Genomic DNA, 19,442 nt, shown 5'->3' with positions numbered 1-19,442 from the left:
TCCTACACATACAACACTTTGGAAGGCCAACTATATCACAATCAAGAACCTCACTGCTCTCAACTACACCACCTAGCCACATACACACATACGGAAGGTAACTCCCCTGATCATGCCAGATTCGTACGAAACTTAAGGAACACCATCCCCTCACTAGGATACACCTGTCCCTAAGCTTCTACACTCAAAACCCTCACTCTAAACCCATTTGCGGAAAACGCGTAGGATGACAGAGCAGAATTTTGAAAGTGCTTGAAACTGAAATTTATGAGTACCTATGCGTAGCTTATGTCGCCACAATTCTATAGACTACTAGCACGCAGAAAACAGACATCGTTTGATACACTTACGGCCACAAATAGCTCGTAGATGCGTCAGTGTGTGTATTTCGTCTCGCATGGAATGCTTGGCGTTGTCGCATAGCTCTCCTCGAGCCTACAACAATGGTGCAGTCGGATCTCCAATGTGTTGAGCGAGCTGGGCATAGCGAGAGGATAAAGCTCACGCTCACTCTCTTTCTCTCTCACACACAATAGACGGCAACGCTAAGTTTTGATTATGATAAAAGTCTCCTTTTTTACAAAATGACCTAGGTACCTTATATACTAAGGCTTAACCAAAAATGGGGTTGAAAGGGTCAAATGGCTTTGTATTTACAATCTGGAAGTGCCATTGCACCCCGGCTTCTGAAACTAGAATAACTACTCATTACAAATGACGTTTATAGCCATAATCCGCAGCATTTCATAACTCGCAGAAGATAAGACTTTGGTACAAAACTTGAGTTATGTTGTGTTGTTGACCCAGCGGTCAACATACACACACACACACAGCCTCACACTCGCACTGCATCACACTCTCCCTCTCGCTTTCGGCATGTGGCATCGCCATCAGATCGTTCTCTCCCTCTCTCTTATTCACACACACACAACGCGCGCGCACACACACACACCCTCACACACTCCCTCTTTGACTCTCGCTCACCATCACCGTCTCCCTCCCTCGCATTCTCGACAGGCCGGAGGCAGCATCAGAGCGTTCTCGCTCTACCTACACACACACACACACACGCACTCACACACACTCTTTTTCCCTCCCTCTCTCACTGTCATTCTCTCTCTCTCTCTCTCTCTCTCTCTCTCTCTCTCTGTTGCCATCACCAACACAATAAAAAAATATAGTTTATTATATATATATATACACAATAAAATTACTTTCTTCCCATCTCTCTCTCGTTCCCACTCACTTTCTGAGCACACTCACATACATACACCAGTACACGGCATGTGCACCTACACAATCAAATTACATGCACGCATATATGCACACACCGAAAAAATATTTTAAAAAATGAATAATCAATATCGACGCCAAAGAGAAGAAAGGCGGCCAAGTTGCACCTCGCCGACACCGAAACAAGAAAAGGCGCCAAAGGCATTCCTCGGCCAACCCCGAAAATGATGAAGGCGCTACTTCGACGCACCAGCTAAGGTCGCTGTTCACGAGCATTGCATCCATGATGCCCTCTTCAGTGAAATCCGTAGGTTGTCATCATTTTTTCTAGTTTTCAAACCAAATCTTGTAAAAAATCCAAATTTGTAAGTTATCACCTCTGTCTAGGTGATGGCCACAAAGGCCCACCTAGGAGTTTTCCTTTATAATATTCCCCAAGACAAAGCAAGGGTCAACCACCCAGGGTCCACCACCTTGCTTTGTCTCCCCTGATTAGAACCCAAGTAATCTAATCAGATTACCCTAATCTAAAGAAACCAGCACCCATAAAAAGGCACTGAGAGGTCACTATCGGGGGGCGGCAATTCATCAGAGGTCAGCACTTGGTAGTATTTTGCTGGGAGGGATTGGTAACATTTGCATCACGAGAGGGGGGATTTAGTGTAGCAATTTTGGGAATTTGCACTATGAGAAGAAGCTATGTCCACATCTCGACTCCAATAGTTGACACACACACACTCATGTTAGCAAAGTCTCCACGTCGGTGAGTCATCTCTAGAGAACGCACTATTAGGCTCACTATCTCTCTCTATCTCTATCACCATGATTTCCACCTCGCCAGAAATAAGGTTGCTGTAAATATTGTGAGAAATAGTTTTCCCTCACACCTCTAGGGTTTTCATCACCTGCGTCAATCTCTCTCTCTCTCTCTCTCTCTCTCTCTCTCTCTCTCTCTCTCTCTCTCTCTCTCTCTCTCTCTCTCTCTCGTGGTGTGTAGAGTTTGTGATACCTCCAATCACTGTTGTCCACATCCTAGCCGCTCAAAAGCTAGATGGTGCTCCTTGTTCGCCTCACCATGGCCGGCTCGACGTGCATCAGCTCATGGCATTTCGAGGCTGTCGGGGTCCGTGTCACGTTTTGCCCCTGTCACTATATGTGTCATCAAGACGACGGTGCCCCGATCTTAGCACAAACAATGTCAAGCGCTTCCACAGTCACTTGAAGAGCTTGATCCACTCTACCTACACTAATTTCTTCATCAACTGGGAGCAACAAGATCCTCAGTATGTGCAAAATATTGTTGATACAATGCGGTTGCGGTTTCCTAATCCCTAGGGCCAGTCTTTAATTTGACTCTTTTACCACGCAGTGGATGAAAGGTTTTATCAAGACCTTCCTTTGTAATAAACGGTCCACCGTTCGCAAGGCCGCTAAACAACTACGCCAACACCGGTACGCCAATTTACAAAAAAGGGGTGCCAATATGCATGATGCAGAGTGGGAGTTTGATCTGCAAGAGAGGGATAGTGGAGTCGACCATCCTCAGCAGAGACAAGCAAGGGCAGGACAACAAGCTCACAGTTGGGGTTTTGGTAGAAAGTACGTCTAGAAGGACAAAGTGGTAAGTAATGTTTTTTAGTTTTTATTTGAACCATAATCATGATGTAAACTAATGTAAATAATGATTATATGCAGGCAAACATCATAGGACATTGAGTGTCAACGGAGGTGGTGAAGTATTGAAACACAATGACAAATACAATACCTACTTGTGGATGCTCCAACAAGGCCACATCAATCAAGAACAGTTCGACGCTCTCATGGACACCTTGACAACTACGCAAGTACAAAGTCAACCTTAACTATAATTAATTTGTTGTTTATTTATTTTAATGTTTACTAGTTATGTGGTTTGCTTTATTATTTGTGTAGATCAAAGAGCTGGCACTAACGAGGGCAAGGACCACAGGCGACCAGGGTGACGATGAGGGTTACTAACTTACTAACACAATCCCCTCACATTTTGAACGGCCGGCCAAGAGCCTTGTACAACATAATCCCCTCACATTTTGAACGCCTGACCAAAACCCCTTGTAAACATTTCACTTTTATTTTGGATGCTCGGCCAAAAGGGCTTGTATACATTTTGCAAACTCTTGATCAATAAAAAGAATTTTATCAATAAATTGGTTTTAAGTTTCTTGTGTTTGAAAAATTGTATGATATTGTTAAATCTTTTAACACTAGGTTGGTAATGGGACACTTTTATGTCCTGTTAAGTGACCATTTTCCTTGAATTATGTCAAGAGTTTCAAAATGGATTTTGAGGTGCTATCTATCTAGAAAGTTGTCTCATGAGCTGAAAAAAACTCGACATTTTTTTGGAATATCAATTCCATCTTTACCCTTGTCCTTGCACAACATTTCACAACCAAAACTGTCTGAAAAAACAGGTCCTGTTTTTGGCTTTTTTCAACTTTTTGCAACTATACCACTCTAGAATTCATGTTTGTGAGGTCTATAATGCTAGAGAACTATCTTTAGTAGTCCTCAACATGTCTTGATGCTTATAGGGACAAATAAATGTTAAAGTTGTAAGTTATGACCAAATTACAAAAATTGTCAAATCCTGTTTTTTAGTCAATTTTAGCTCTTCTATGATTTTTTTGGTGGCTTTCATGATATCCAAATGCAGTTTTGATTTTCTATGTCCCATATTGTAACATAAAGCTAATATTTCTTGAGTTTTGGGGCACCTAATACCCTATTTTGCATAGTAGACAACGATGGTTGATTTTTTCAATTATAGAAGAAAACGAAACATTCTAGTATATCAAGTATAGCTTTTTCAATATTGTTAGTTTCTTGTGACAACTACATACATTTTGTAGGTAGTAACCATATCTAGTCATAAGGATCAAATTTGGCTAGATATTGAATAGTTTCTATGGGATTCTACAACTCATAATGTTGAACCCAGTTTTTTCATGTTTGCTGTATTTAGCACTTCATCTTTGTCCCCACGATTCCCCTTGGTAAGAGATGTATTATTCTTTTGACATGGTCCATGGCTCCTTATGAACCTAAAGGACAATAGGGAACTAAGAAAACATGCATATATTATTTGTATTGAGCGTGGCTATAGAAACTTTGTTAAAAGGTTTGCAGAATGGTAAAAATTCAACTCTTTTGTACCTATTTCTTTTGGCAAAAAAAAAAAATAGTGAGGGAGAAGCAATCATATGTTCTGATCACCAACCCATTGAAGTTAACAAGGGAATTTATCTCAAGTCCTACAAAAATCCCTAATCTTATTTTTATGCAACAAAACGTAAGAAATGACTGTTTTGATGAAAATGTAGTGGTCCATCAACTTTGGAGGCTTGGTGTGACCAAAAGATGAGAAATTTTACAAGTTTCTTATTTTTTCCATGTGTAGTAGGCCTTGAACTATAACCTCATGAAAGGATTTTACAAAATGAGTGGATCTACTATGGTTTTGGAGGTTTTTTCCAAAACCCTGAAAGGACACTTTTATGTCCTGTTAGGTTACCAACCTAGTGTTAAATAATAGATAGATGTGATATTTATATTTAAAAAAATATCCAAGGATATTTGGATGATGCAAAGTATTCACATATGGGGACTTGAATTATCCGAGATCCTTGGATACTTTTTTTAAATAAATTGGGTGGAGGGTATCACTGCGGCTATCATAGTGGCTATAATCTTGTCAATCAATACGGCAATTCTTGACACAGCATACCTGCACTGATACCCTCAAACATTGCTGCAAGTTGGCAACCGTGCTATGAGTGGTGGTGATAACCATATGCCAATTGTTTCTCTCTCCCGAAACGCTTGTTACTGTGCGGCTATTCTAGAGGAATTCAACCCCCTTTCTTATAGTGGTTCATTCTGTCGGTGAGTATGTGTATATGTCGGGACAAGAAAGTGAGGGATGCTATTTTTAAACTTGGAGATCTAGTAAGGTACACCACAAGACTCCACTCAACTAAACTTTTTTATGTACACAATAACCTCAACTAGCACTTAGTGTATTCTTGTGTGTTTTCTTACAGATTTGTGAGCTCCAAGGAAATTGAAATAGATGTTATCCCTGTTGCTCAAACACTTGCAGTAGAAATTGTGTGCGCCATTGAGGATGCAATTCCTCGATTCGTCCTTCTTAGTGAAATCCACCTCTTGGTTCACGTGGTGGAGGAGATCGCTATATGTGGAGTAGTGCACGCATGATGGGTGTTCTTTTTAGAGAGGGTTTTAAAGACTCTCAAAGATTTTGTGTGGCTACAGTCTCAACCAGAGGCATGTATGGCCGAAGGGTGGATTGTGCAAGAGGCATTTGTTTACATCAGAGTATTTGGCACAAGTTGATCCTTTAATGCCTCGCGTGTGCTCAGACAAGAAAGATGCAAGGATGACTTCTCACTTGCCAAGTGGAAACATAAAATTATTTAACATGGATAATGAATCTATCCTGAGTGGTCAATAACTTTTGTATTCGCAATGCAAAGGTTATGACCAAGTGGGTGGACTTGTAGAAAATGGCAAAGGAAAAGAGAGATAAGCGTGGAAACAAGTACATGTAGAAAGGAGAGCATCCCCGATGCCTAGACACCTTGCATGTTTCTCAGATTTCATTAGTGTGGAGTGGATTCATGATAGAATGACCGAAGCAAAGGCGCGCAGAGAAGACATCACCAACAAACAATGGGAGTATGCACGAGGCTGTGTACCAAAGGTAGAGTACTCATATACCTAAACCATATTGTAGAGTTTTTTCTTGATTTTATTTTTGTAATTGATAAAAGATATTTTCCTATTTTGTAGTGCCTTTCCTTAACTCTATGTGGTCAAAGGGTCATCACTTTTGTACACGCCACATTGACGAGCATAGAATCACCATGGATTGTGGCATCATGGGCAACTTTGACACAGATATGGTGATGAAGCCATGTAATGTGGAAATATTGAAAGGTAACTAAAGGTTAATTACAGAACCTTTCATACCTTCATCTTTGAGTGCAATTGGTTTGGAAATGTGTCTAGATGACATGAGAATGGCCTCTACATGGTGGACTCTAGTGTGCATCACACAGGGACGTATGAAATTTTTTTGCCAAGAAATTGTGAGCAGATGAGTGACTACCTTTTTTACTCTTATTTGCTTGTAACATTAATTATACCAATGTTACTCACTTTGAGGTCATCTATATCCTAGCAACCCACCAACCAAAACCTTGGTTCATAATTCTCGTAACACCTTGGGAGAGAATCATTTTTTTCACTAATGAAGTGGAGACCATCTTTGACTCTCTTCCACCTCCTACTTTGGATGAAGGGGAGACAGAGGAGAGGGAGGACGATGAATCAATTCTGGTGACCGCAAGTCTTAGCAACAATGATTGTCGTGATGATGAAGATGATGAGATGGAGGATTAAGAATATGAAGATGATGAAGCCAACGCATCCACAAATGACAATTCTGTTTGTCTCTTTATTGATTTAGGAGCCATGGGCTTAGACTTGGATGATGCTTCTTGTAGGGATCTTTTGGAGGATGATTCATAAACATTTGTCATACTCCAAGTTATGAAATTTTTTGGTCGTTTCGACCGTTCATCTCTCTCTCTCCCCCCTCTTCCTCTCTCTAATTTTCTGAAGCATGCTAAATTATGTTAATCAAGTGCGTGCAGTGATTCGTTTAGTTGTAACCAAGTGTAATCCCACATAGCTAGCTATTGTTCCATGTTTTCATCTCTTTTCTTTAAATAAAAAAATTCATATAATGTTCTTTAATTTTTATCAAGAGGATGGAAACACCAAAATTTGAGGGAGAGGGGGGATGTTTAAGCCAAAATTTGAATGTTTAGGTGCTTAATTGCACTTCGAAAATGAATGCGGTAATAGTAGCGACAATATTAGAGGTAACTTTTATGATAATAGTCGCAAAAATAATCACGGTAATATTTGAAATGCATGAAAAAACCCCCCGCCATCCTCTCTCTTCCCTCTTAAGCTGATTTTGGACCTTCTCTCCACAAAACGAGGTAAAAGACCACTGTAAACAATTAGATATTATCATAGTCTTAATCACACCCGTTTCATTAACATAAAGTAGCATGCTTTATAAAATTAGAGAAGGGGGGGGGGGGGGAGAGACACGGAAAAATGTTTTATAGAATACAATATACAAAATGTATAAGAAGCATCTTTAAAAAGATCTCTACAAGTAGCATCATCTAGATCTAGACCCATGGATCCTAAATCAACCAAGAGAGAAATTGAATCATCATTTGTAAATGTGTTAGTTTCATCCAACTCACCTAAGAAATAGTACTTTATAGTGAGTGCTAAGTTCAATCTTTGCTTCCCTTTTCATAATTGTCTAGTACTTGCAATAGGTGAGTAAAGATATATTCTTTACGTGTTCTTTGTGACTATGATAGATAGCTTTTAAGATGTGGTGCTTAATGGCTTGACTATTGCATTGTTTTAGAAATTTTCTCACACTTCAACATTGACCAGATAGATTATTTAATTTTTCAACAAAAATAAATAATAGTGATCACTCTTGTGTTAGAGCTGTTAGCTCACACAATTGGGCTAATAGTGCATATCATACACTTTTTTAGTCTAATAGACTACTTTCATGTGAGGTAAATGTTGTGTGTTTAGTAGTGTCCACACTTGTGTTCAAGTTTTTAACTCACACAGCTGGACTACTTTTTCATAATGTTAACTTTTAGTCATTTTTTTTCTAAATTGAGTGTACACTTATTCAATTATTGATAACAAAATCTTATTCCAAAATCATAATCATTAAAATTTTATGTATTTCATTTGTTGCAACCAATCATTCACTTTAAATATGTCTAAATATTGAACCATTTGATATTAAACATTTTCATATTTTAGCTTTGAAATTTGAATTATTTGCTTGGTGTTAATAAATCATTCTTTGTTTTAATAGCCATGTCCAAGACAAAGCTATCACAAGCACATCAAAAAACCGTCACTAAAGCTATTGTTTGCTACCTACACAATGTGGAAGAGAATCATTTACGTCGCCTTCTAGCTTCAATGACAAAACATTGATTTGAGTGTTAAAGCAATCATCCCCCACAATACCATTTGATATTGCAATTTTCAATGGCGGTCAATTGTGGGGGCTTGTCAAGCAACTCTAGGGCCAAGTCTTGTTTTCTTTTGGTGCTCTGCAAAACCTTGAAGTCCCTCTCTCCCTTTAGTACGCAAAAAAGTACAATTGGTTCATCAATTACATGCAAAAATGAAAGGAAAGAGAAATCTAGAAGGCCCTAGAAAAATATTGAGAGTGGTTGATCCTACCGAGCTAGCCACTTAGGCAGAAGTGGCATTTCCCGCTCAGCCTACCAATGTAGAAATAGTATCCCAAGGCAATGATCCACTAGTACTGCACCTCCTACATGATCGACATGTTTTCCACTTGCAAGCTCCCCATCTCGGAGAAGGAAGATGGGCATATCTCAAGAAAGTTTGTGTACTACATTTGGCCTTCGCAAACCTTGTGTGTGCAGCTAAAGTACTCAAGATCCAGTCACACAAGCCAACTAATGCACAACAAGCCATTGAAGAAGCCATCAATTTAAATATCCAACACAAAGGTATAATCGTATCACTTAGCATCATGCATCACTCCCCTCGGCCAATGCTTATCTTCAAATATTGGAACGGCGGCCATGTGGAGAAATGGATAAAAGCATGTCACTCTCATGGAAGCAAACTTGCCATCAAAGAGTTTTTGGAGATAGCAGGTAGTATAGAGTGCTTCCAAGACAATATCTTACACATTGTCAATTCTCTACTACAAATATTGAAGTACATGCATCACCACAATTTTTTGCACAACGACCTTCACCCTCACAACATGATGTTGTATTTTGCTAACAAGGGTGTTTATTGTGGCATTACAGATTGGGGCACTTCTAGCTTATTTCCAACTACGAAGACATTTCCAAAGCTAATAGATCTATCTTTGGAGTATCAAAACAACCACCTTTGAGACTACCCTTGGGATTTCCCCGAGCGTATCTCCATCAGTCCTCCTCCTTTTTCTAAAGCCATGGATGTATATTCTCTATGTTGGGTACTAAAATGCATACCTAATTGCATGCTAGAGCCAGTTGATCCCGATCAAAGAGTCTTTGTAAAACAAAACATAGAACTCTTGATTTAGGCAAAGATAGAAACAAATTGTTGACAGCTAGACTGATCAATTATTGTGAGCATTCAAGAGGATGAATCAAACCTAGAGGATGAGCCCTTGAGTCACAACAATGCAAAGACTTATGTTCGAACCACTTTTTTTGGAATAAAATTTTCAGAACAAGTGGCCACACAAAGAAAAATCCACCAGTAAATCTCTTTGACTTGCAACATGTAGGCTTAGCTCGAGTGCTTCTCCAACAATTTATCTGTCAACAACGAGCTATCCCCAATAATAAGTAGATGGCCATATACTTCATTCAGTAGTGCTATACACATTACATATTGGGCATTGGGCTTGGTCGCATTGCCGATAAGGTCTCAACGCAAAACAAGAAAAGACCACAACCATCTCGAAAGCGTGCTGATGTCCTTTTACTAGAAAAGCATAAAATCCTTGTGGAGATGGAAAACCAAGGATTTTACCTAGCAAGCGAAGGTGAAACTCCTACAAGCTTGAGGTTGAAGGTGTTAGAGCTTGAGACATGACTCGATGCCACTAGAAGAGAGCTTGCACTAGCTCAAAGTAAGGTTGCAAATTACATCAAGAATTTTAGTCCCCTTGCAGAAGAAGATGTTGTTGTTGGCACAACCAACCTCAACACGTTTTTGGCTGCACTAACCAACTTTGCATCTCTTGGCTCTAATGAATTCTTCTTGAATAAGATTTTGGTAGATCTCACTCAGCATGCTAAGTTGTAAAAGCTATACCTTCTATTGTCGTAATCCTTCAAGCCAACTTTTTGTAATCATTTTACATAATCAACTCAAATATTTGTTGGTTTGTCTCTTTTTCATCTTCGTTATATATTGTATACAAAAAGTATAAAACAAAAGTGATTGACAATCATACAACACAAAGTGACATGGAAAAAGGAAAGAGATCATAAGATATGGCCAACAAACTCAATTTGATTACAAGTACGTTGTACCAAAGGTGTTTTTAAAAAATATTGTCACAATCAAACATCGAAACCATGTCATCAACTTCTTCCATGTTGTCTGAGCATTCTAAAATACCTTCCACTCCGACTCACCATAATGGAGCTATGCAGGTCATTTTGGGATACCTGCAAGATATGCATGTACATTCTAGTAGAGATATGCACTTCTGCACATTGCTAGAGCCCATATGATGGCATGCATGTACTTTGAGAGCTAGTGGGTATAGGTTGAGAGAGTCTCATCTATCATTGTAAATATATTCTACTAGGTCCCAAAGTGGATCCACTTAGTAGCACACTCGCCTTAACCCTGGGCCAGACATAGTGTTTGGTTCTCGGGGGGTTCACTATGTGTAAAACTAGCATATCATGTGCATTCAAGAAATGTTTGTAAAACCCCTTATCTGTGAATTTTGTTAAGAGTATAATGTACCCTTTTCTTTTAAAATCTGTAAGTTTTTTTTTAATTTGAAAAAATAATGCCCTTTTGTATATATATTTCTGTAAGTTTCAAGAACTTTAAATACCCTTCTGTTGAACTCACGTGATAGGTTACATTTTTATTAGGTGACCTCCCCGGGGTTTGGTTGCCCACTCTTTTCACCTTATTCATTATACATATACAAAAATAAGGATCTCTCTCATTTCTCTAATTGAGAGGTATCTCCGCCCCAATCACATGTTGTCTTTCCTCTTCATCCTCTTGCATGTATGCACACATCACACACCCCCTTTCACTCATTTCTCTACTTGAGAGGTAGCTCCACCCCATTCCCATGTTGTCTCTCCTCTTATTCCTCACGTATGTATGCACGTATTGCACACCCCCTTTCACTCATGAAGAAGATCACCAATAAATTAAGACATGTCAAATATTTCTTACTCTAAAAGATCTAACAAAAAATTGAATTATTAAAATTAAAAAGTAATAATACTAAAAAATATTTCAACTTGAAATGTATAGTACAACATTTTGGACAATGTGATACTATACACATATATTGTTCAAGAGACCAACAAAAATGTTCAAGAAATTTAAAATATGCATGGACAATGTGGTAGATGTATATTGCTCAAGAGAATAGAAAAGATATCGAAGAGAGCTACAATAACCATATATGCTTTTCTTGCTTGGAATTACAAAGTTCTTGTATCATCAAAATACCTCCCAAGTTGTCAGATGGGAAATCAACATGCAAAAATATTGATTTGTTGATCCCGTTTGATGCTTGCAAAACATCTTCCATATGCTTCTAGTTTCCAACTCAAACAAGATGCATACAAGATGATTGGATACAAAATGATCAATGTGCTATTTCCATGCATACTTACATGGAAAAAATGATACATAGTACAAAAAAGGAAGCCCAAAACAATCCTGAAGGAATTCCATGATACACCCTACATTCTAGATGCCATTGATTCCTTTAGCTTTTGCAAATATTGGGCATGTGTAGAGGGCGAAGTTAATTTAAAGTGAGCTGATGATGTTGCCTCTCCCACTCGACCCCATATAGATGCTTCTCAAATTGAAGTTGTTGCAACTCCTACTCCTTTCATGCTACTCTATTGGCCTTGCCTTGCTCTTGTTGATGACACATTTCCTCAAAAACATCTTGCAACTCCTTTCTCTTTTGCTCCTTCTGATGCTTTCTTTCCTCCTTGGCGGCTTCAATAGCAAGCTTTTTGATTGTTTTTGACTTAATAATTTTGATCTACTACTATGATGTGATGATAAGATGATTGATTTAATTTACAAAAGGATTCTCCAGGAGGGTTGTACATACACTCTTCTAAGTTTTCGAGGAAAATTGAACACCTCCATGGTATTTTCTTGTTGAATGTAAGGTCTCTGACCCCGATCAAAAAGAGCACCCTTGTACCATGAATTGAATATAATGGAATAAGTTACTGTTTCAAGCAGTTTTCCAAATTCTGTCACAGTGCCATGATGTTTAGAATTTTTTAAAGCTTCAAAATGTGAACTAAAATAATTTTTGTAAAAAAATTCCAAAAATAGTAAGTTTTTGGTCACCGACCCGTCAAGTTTTGATCGTCTCGAAAAACTGCACCCGTACCTTGAATTTGAAAAAAATGCATTTTCGGACCCCGCGCGCTACTAAATATGGCAGGTACTCGGGCCAGTACGTCTTAGTTAGAGCTCCGTATAGCAATTTATGGCATCAAAATCCGACTCGTATGACCCGTTTTAGCCTAAAATCAATTTTTCCAAAAATTAAGCGGAGAGGCATCGGAGCCCGGGACTGTGTGGGAACAGGTCCCAGGCCACTCTAGATCAACTTTAGCAGCTAGGGGATGCCTTTTGTATTTGTGGGAGTCCTGGAAAAGCTGCCAAGCCAGTAACTAAGTCTCAGAGCCATTTAACCAAGCCAACCTGACACTTGGTGGGTAGGGGAACTGGACTTGCCAATGCAGAGATTGAGTGCTCCTTCAGATGCAATTAGCAAGGCTGGTCGATTTTCAGCCTGTAGGAGCCTATTTAAAGGCCTACTCACACACACACATACACATATGCTCACACACACATAGTGCACACATACACACCTACACACACTAGGAAGGTACTGCCGGTACACACACCTTTTGAAGGAGAAGCAAGGAGGGAGGTGCTGTCGAATTCTCGCCTCAAGAAGCTCGATTAGATCAAAGAATCGAGAAGATTATCAGCCCTTAATCACGGTAACCATGGTTTAATTAATGCCTTCTGTAAATTCTTTTCATTACCATCTAAATTTCTCGTCTATTATGCTTATTCCTAGTCGTGATTCTCTATAATTACCCTCTAATTTCTCCTTAACCATATTCTATTATATAATCATCATCCCATAGCTGAATTATCATCCATTCATCACTCTTAATTAATGATTAGTGCATGATTATTAGAATTTTCTCTCTCTAGGTAGCATAGTAATTAATCGGTAAGCTGGTAATTGTGTAGATTGATGAGAATCACTCTTTCTATCATTCATTAATATTGTAGCTAAATTAAATTCATTTCCCTTATGCATTAAGATGTAAATAAGGAAAAATTAATCCGTCGTTAAGTCTCTAAGAGTTGACTTTCTCACACCTATGCATAAGGTGAATCTGCACCATCTATTTGCTAGGAAAGAGATTAATCATACTTAATTCATCTCTCTGGTAAATCCATTAGTGAAATCCTATTATTCTTAATCATGTAAGCCGAGTAATTATCTTTAGAGCCGGTTCCCATAGGATTATGTGTCATCCATAATGATTGCTATATGGAAAAATCTAGACCTCTCATATAGGAGGGATTAATTGATGTTGCTAATCTATCTATTGGGTTGTTATGACGCTTGCGAACCTTAGATTTTTCTCCAAGTAATTATTTAAAGTAGTGAGTAAAATGGCTCCGGTTAAGAGAACTCGCTTCGGTGGTGCCCACGACCGCGAGGCATGAACAAGCAATGTCAATGGAAAGGGAAAAGCTCCCATGGAGGAACAAATACCGGCCATCTCACGGGCCATCGAGGAAGAAATGGAAAGGGAAAATTGATGTTGCTAATCTATCTATTGGGTTGTTATGACGCTTGCGAACCTTAGATTTTTCTCCAAGATAATTATTTAAAGTAGTGAGTAAAGGAGGGATTAATTGATGTTGCTAATCTATCTATTGGGTTGTTATGACGCTTGCGAACCTTAGATTTTTCTCCAAGGTAATTATTTAAAGTAGTGAGTAAAATGGCTCCGGTTAAGAGAACTCGCTTCGGTGGTGCCCACGACCGCGAGGCATGAACAAGCAATGTCAATGGAAAGGGAAAAGCTCCCATGGAGGAACAAATACCGGCCATCTCACGGGCCATCGAGGAAGAAATGGAAGAGGTAGGTCAGAATTTCATTCGAGTTGTTTAATTTAACATTGCACACGTTTAGCTAGGAATGAACATATCCCCAAACATGTTGGAGAAATCCGACGGAAACCTCGGCATTGAATTCATTGTACATTAAGTTCTAAAGTAGGAAGGAAATGATTGATGGGTATGCTGTTTGCAAGAGGAAAGAATGTCTGCTAGGGAAAATTTAGCTCGACATGTTCATTTTATTTCCAATGTTGAATCAGTCCTGACCCCCCTACTGATCACAGGGGGCAGAGTTCCTCATTAAGGGCTCTTGAATCCACAACTTGCTTTTTATGCGGTGGATACCCACGACTTGCTTTCTATGCGGTGGGAACCCACCTCTTGCTTTCTATACGGTGGGAGTGTCCATGACGTGCTTTCTATGCGGTGGACATACCTAGTTGTATGGGCAGCTAGGCGACAACGGGAGGAGTAAACTCTCGTTGGAGGGGGGATGTTGTACCTCCAGAACATTGGAATTTTAATGAATAAGTTTGAGTAGAATTTTTACTAGAATACTATCTTGGTGTTGTTTGCAATACTGGTTGAAGGGCTGTCTTAACGAACAATGTGCTTCGAAATTAAAACAAGGAATGTTTATTTTGAACAACCTTGTAGTAGTAATTAGGTCACACAAGGAAGTGTGAGTGTGGGGGTGGAAAGTGGGGGCTTGGCTCACGTTGCCAATGCCTACGAGATGGGTGGTCCCGATTGGTCGGGAACTCTCTGTCCCCATAGTGTCTACTTCGATATTAGTAATACTCATTGCCCCTAGAGCGGTGAAATATCGAGAGTACGTGCCTCTGAAACATGGGGAAAAAGGCACTCGGGGTTTTCTTTACTCTTGGAAGGTGGGTCTTAGGATCGCTAGATAGTTTAAGTACGCTTCCCCTGCGAGGTGGAGCTAGATCTCCTTGCTAGTAGGCTCGAATATGAATCACTTTGTGATGAGAGATCGTCCGCTAGTCGAACCGTGAACCATTTTGTTTGCTTCCGCAATAGATCTAGTGGCCACCAGGTTCACCATCAAATCCACTGGTTGATACGGCGGGGTGGGGACCTCACACCTGGTATCAGAGCCTAGGTTAGGCTGGGAAATAAAGTCGTACTATTTGAATATTTAAATAAGGAACTGAAAGTATATAGGTAGTTGATCCGAATTCCTTGCATTGGTGTTGCAGGAAGACCCCGTGCTCGAATAATCGAAGTTCCAAGTGTTTGAGCTTATTTATGAGCAAGCTCGAAGATCCCCAATTTACCAGTTCAGGTGAGATGTCATGGAGATACTGATGAAGGCTCATATGCCACACTCCACTCGCATTGATAAAGGATGGGAACTTGATTGGACATTTCCAGGAGGGGTTTACTACATCAACGCTCGGAAGCTAGGATGCCTGGCTATCGATTTGAAGAAGATACGTTGGGGAGAAGAGTTGAGGGTGGTGGAGATATTCTACTTGGTGCCTACACGATTGGACCTGACTGTCTCAGACGACACCAATCAAACCCTCAACGACTGGCTCTTGGAGAAGGTCACCAATGTGATCCCAACAAACAGATTCAAAACCTTTGTAGTACCAAAAGAGGAATTCCGGCTTGATATCTTAGTTTATTATCCACTCAAGAATGAGTACAGGAACTATTTCACGAACGAAGTAGTGCATCATGTGAATACGCAATCCATCATCTCCTAGGCGTATGTTATACGCAATCCATGAAGCCATGTAATGAGCTGATCATCAGTTATCCTAAACCTTGAGGGGTTTCGATTGTAATAAATTTTCATCAATAAAGTGATTTTTTTCTCTGAATCTTTGTCTCTTGATAAAGTGGAATTTTGAAATTTTATTAAAGTCTCGTGTCTATTTTGAAATCCAAGTAATGTATCCAGAATTTCGTATAACCCATGTAGGCACCGCCTGTTGCTCTGTACTCGGCAGCGCAAGAGAAGAAGCTCCTCCTTAAGCAAGCCCAACCTCCGATATTTAAGGGCGAGGGGGAAAATGTGGAGAGAGACGCGGAAGTGTGGATGGAAGCCATGGACGACTACTTTGAAGCTGCGGGGACCCAACCCGTAAATCAGACCATGCTTGCGATGTTCCGCTTGACTGGCGATGCCAAGATATGGTGGAAGCAACATTGCAGGGACATGGATATTAAGGGATCTTCCCAGTCCTGGGAAGACATCAAAGCTGCAATAATGGGACGTTATTTACCATTTGCCTATAGAACCTTGAGGATGAATGAGTTCTTTTCACTTCGGTAGCTGAATTCATCTGTCGAAGAATATTATGCAAAGTTTGTCACTCTTTGGAGATATGCTCCTAATATGACCTTGGAACAACAGGTGGCGAGGTTCTGCCAAGGACTAATCGATCCCTTGAATACTCGGTTGGAAGCTCTCAGGCCGACAACACTACAGGATGCCTTGTTGAGGGCCAAACCTCTAGCTCTCGAAGTACAAAAGGTTAATCAGAACAGGAGGAATCATTGGGCAAAGAGGGCAAGGACAACTGCTTGGAATAACAGACCAGCCAACCAAGCATATGACCAGCGCCCTATTGTGGCCACCACCAAAACCATGGAGTTCCCTGATGTTCGATGCTATAGTTGCGGCGAGCATGGACATTACAGATCCAATTGCCCCAGGAACATTCAGGAAACCAACGCCAAAACCATACCCTTGAATACTCGTGGGCGTGGCCAAGTTAATGGAAGAGGAGGACGAGGAAGGATAAACAGAGGGCAAGGGCGTGGAGCTACCGCCAGAGTGAATGCCGCAGTGGTACAACCAACTGTGGGTGACGAAGCAATGGACAGAGCAACCCTACATGCTGCAATTGACAATCCCAATGGTTGCGAGCAATACGCAGTCATTCATACGTTAGGATCTCTCAGAGGTGAACAAGTTAACTTCCTTATAGATTGTGGTAGTACTCTTTCATTTCTTTCACCCCGATGCATGAGGAAGCTAAAGCTAGATAAGTATACAACAAGCAAGCTAGTTGTAGAGTTAGCAAACGGCAAGGAAGTAGTATCTCAACATTCTGCAGGAAAAATCGACTTTGATTTAGGGGGACACCCAACTTCTGCCCAATTTCAAACCCTACCCTTAGGATTCTTTGATGGGATACTAGGGATGGACTGGCTAAAGCAAAATAAGGGCCACATACATTGTGACAAGGTAATTTTAACTTTACAGATAACTTGGGTAATGAATCCTTAATCCGGGGGGAAAATGGGAGACCTAGGGCTACTCTAGTTAAGGCCAACAGACTTTTGAAGGGACTAAGGAAGGGTCATCAAATTTATGCAGTAAAACTCAACAAGGTGGACCAATCAGATACCTCAGCTCGACCAAACTCATTGAGAGAGTATGATGATGTTTCCCTGAAGACCTTACGAATCTTCCGCCACATAGAGAGGTAGATCATGAGATTGAGACTATCCCTGGATGTGAACCTATTTCAAAAAGACCTTATAAGATGTCACTTCCAGAGGCCATCGAACTCAAGGAACAACTTAGGCAACTCATTGAGCAAGGATTCATTCGACCCAGTACTTCTCCTTGGGGTGATCCAGTTCTTTTTTAGAAGAAGAAGGATGGAACCTTAAGGCTATGCATAGACTACCGTGGACTGAACCAGGTAACTGTCAAGAACAAGTATCCAATTCCAAGGATTGACGAACTCTTGGACAGGCTCCACGGCGCCAAAATGTTTACAAAGATTGATCTAAGGTCAGGATATTACCAAATCAGAATCAAAGAATTAGATATTCCAAAGACAACTTTCAACACTAGGTATGGGCACTACGAGTTCACAGTAATGTCTTTTGGTCTAACAAATGCTCCTGCAAGCTTCAATCGACTGAGGCAGATCACGAAGGACATGTTCGCAAAGTACTTGATCTTCTTCGGGAGCACCAACTTTACGCTAAAGAGAGCAAGTGCACTTTTTGCTCACCAAAGGTCAACTATCTTGGATTCATCATATCGGCTGAAGGGATTTCAATGGACCCAGACAAAGTCAAGGATATCATTGATTGGCCTCAACCATCCACTGTCAGTGAAGTAAGAGGATTTCTTGGAATAACGGGATGGTACAGGATTTTGTCAAGGACTATGCACGTATTGCTGCACCTTTGACGGAACTCCTGAAGAAAAGAATGAGGATCGAATGGAAGACCGAGCACGAGTCTAGCTTTGCTAAACTAAAAGAGTTCTTGGTCTCAGCTCCTATTTTAAAGCTTCCAGATTTCAACAAGGAATTTGAAGTAGCGATCGACGCGAGCAAATTTGCTCTAGGCGGAGTTCTTACTTAAGAAGGAAGACCAGTGGCGTATACTTCGCGAAAGCTGAGAGATCATGATAAGAATTATCCTACTCATGATTTGGAACTTTTAACAGTTATTCATGCACTGAAGTTATGGAGACATTATCTTCTTGGGTGCAAGTTTCAGCTGGTTACAGACCACAAGAGCTTAAAATGGATTTTTACTCAACCTATTCTCAATATGCGACAACGACGATGGATAGAGCTATTACAGGAATATGACCTTGACATAAAGTATAGACCAGGGAAGGAAAATGCAGTTGCAGATGGTCTTAGCCAAAAATCCCATCTCGGAGCTATCTCTATTCCAAATAACCCTATCTAGGATAGAATCAAAGAAGCATCTTTAGTAGATCCAGAATACCAGCGTATAGTATCTCTAGTTCAGCAGAATAAGATGCCTGAAGCTAAAGATTACTCTCTTATGGGAGGATGTCTTTACTATAGACATAGACTCTGTGTACCTATAGATCCAGCCTTAAAGAAGGCCATTTTGTATGAAGCACACGATAGCCCTACATCCGGACATCTAGGCTATGCTAAGACTCTTCATGCTTTCAGGAGGAGTTATTTTTGGACTGGAATGAAAGGAGACATACTTCGCTATGTGAGGCAGTTTCTTTCTTGTCAGCGGATAAAGGCCGAAAGGATCAAGTTACCAGGGCAACTTTAACCTCTTGACATACCCCATATGAAATGGGAATGCATTAGTATGGATTTTGTTACAGGATTACCTTCTACAGGAGGGTATGAGTCTGTTTTCGTGGTTGTTGATATGC

The sequence above is a fragment of the Adiantum capillus-veneris genome, chromosome 19 (assembly GCF_014529385.1).
Source record: "Adiantum capillus-veneris isolate H3 chromosome 19, ASM1452938v2, whole genome shotgun sequence".
In the NCBI taxonomy this organism is placed as follows: domain Eukaryota; kingdom Viridiplantae; phylum Streptophyta; class Polypodiopsida; order Polypodiales; family Pteridaceae; genus Adiantum; species Adiantum capillus-veneris.
This window is presented reverse-complemented; position numbering follows the sequence as displayed.